Below are 2,443 nucleotides of genomic sequence, written 5' to 3' on the forward strand. Positions count from 1 at the left end.
TATATATATATTGTACTATACATTGAAATTTCTTAGCTTATATATTGATTGAAGGTATCTACATCACATGGCTGATAAATTGTTGCGACAAATATCATACACAATTGATTTTTCAAACAAGCACAAACCGAAACCTATCCATACCTTTTTTTGGGTTACTTGACTAATAAATGCATAGAAGACTTACGGTTTGTGGGGCATTCCGTATTTTTGTCAAAGCAGAGACCATTCCTTCCATCTCGCCGTCTCTGCCGAGACCATAGAGAACCAAGTGGCACCCCGTCAGCTTCTTCTCAGCTGTTTTAAGTGATTCCATGGTGACTACTATAAAAATATTTCAAACTTACTCCAGAACTCTGGCTAGTACCCCGTTCCTTCTAGCGAGACGATAGTGTATATGTATACAGCAACATATATATATCTAAAATATGTAAGCTCTGAACACACCTGTGGCTGCCTTCTGTGTACCTAGTTCTGTATATTGTCTCTATTATTTTTCCACAAGAGCCGTGAGGTTGACTTCTTGCTAGAGTATGTAAATAGGTCGAGAGTTTGTTTACCAGAACCAGGTGCTCAGTGACGTCATCAGATTTTGATATCAGTTTCCATATCCGGTGTTACCCGTTAATTAAATACCGGCCTCAGTACGTTTTCCGTTATTTAGGTAAATACGTACTTAGTAATACTCTAGAGTACTACGGGACTGAATGTGCGATGTTTAAAACTAATTAACGACATGACTGGGGAATGAACTTTCCATCCTCATCATGTTCGTCATTATGGTTCATACAAAAAATATATATATATATATATATGTGATGTAATGAGTTTACATAGGTATGTAGACTGTAGCCCTTATCATCATGTGAATAGGTTGTGTTTATAGGATTCCTATGATAGTTCGTTAGCGATCTCTAGGGTTCTAGTAGTTACTTAATGGCAACATCGCTCAAGTGTTCGCTTACTTCGTTATACAGTAACGGGGCCTCATTTTCCTGTGAATACTACTATACACATATTTATCGATATACCTGTATACATACATATCCACATACTTCGAAATACTTGACATACCTATCCAAATACCTCGAATCACCTGCTTAGTTCAAGTAGTATTCAACTGAACCAACATGTCTCGGATATCATGCGTTCGCAGATTGTCGGCTATAAATAGATTAGTCGAGTGGAGGAGAGGGTTGCCAGTCATGTCAATGCCTATGAGAGTGTTGTCTACACAAGCACAAGACCTTATGATGTACGCCGATGGATTCAAAGTCGATGAGCCCTCCGAGAAGGGAAGAAAGCAACTACGTACGTCTACATTCAACTATGAATTCCCGAGTGATGAGTCTCATATGTATACATCAGCAGTGTCCTTGCTTAGTTTCTACTCGGGTGCACATTTGCTTATTTGCGCGTGTATGGGTTCTATCTCAGCTTTCTTTTGTTCTTGACTTTATCTACTCGTCTGTGTGCACAACGTGTCCATGCGAGTTTGGGGTCCAATAAGGCCTGTGTGTGGTAGCTACTAGTCTTTATGCGACACATGCATGGTTGTTGCGTTCAAACGAAAACAAAAGCTGTATCGCTCATAAAATCACATTTAGCCACGGCAGTTTAGTAACGTGCTGTGCACGTGGCTGTTTCCATTAAAATATGTGGGGTTGCTACTTCTAATTTACCTCTCTCTCTCTAGTTACATATCATGTCTGCGTGGGCTTTTATCGGTTTCTGTAAATAGGACTATTTCGTAGTGTCGTTTGTCCAGAATGCATCTCTCTTGCTGTGTCTGTTTGAGTTGTTGGTAGCACGTGTCTGTGTTCTACGTATTGGGCTGCAATCCAACACATCCCCGAGCATTGGTTGTTAATACGGAGCTTATTGTTTATACCATGTATATTCTACGTATATATGCATGTATACTTATCTCAGTGTTATTTCTGTATATTCCACCTTTGTAGCACCCACCGTACCGTATGCCGAGGACGCAGGCCGGGCGCAAGTAGAGCAGTTGACTGAATTCATTCGCAGTAAGAAGAAGCTGGTCGTGCTGACTGGCGCCGGTACGTATGAAGAAGAGTGATAGATGAACAATTCTCTTTTATATACAGCCTTGGACCTGTCTGTTATGTATTTTATGGTACTGTATCGTAGTCGTCTGTTTATTCGCACCATTTTGCTTTGCACATACACACACCAATCATACCATGCATACGCTCGTATATTTTTATATGTGGAGGTGTGTAATCTCACGCTGAGACTTAGGCTTATATGTTGGAACTGACACACCCAGTTATACAACTAAATATTGCACATACGTACATATATATGTATATTTATATGTATACATGTATGTATGTATGCAAGCTTGTATGCATGTATGTATGTACATATATATATATATATATATATATATATATATATATATATATATATATATATA

Source organism: Sphaeroforma arctica (assembly GCF_001186125.1).
Source record: "Sphaeroforma arctica JP610 unplaced genomic scaffold supercont1.1812, whole genome shotgun sequence".
NCBI classification, from domain to species: Eukaryota; class Ichthyosporea; order Ichthyophonida; genus Sphaeroforma; species Sphaeroforma arctica.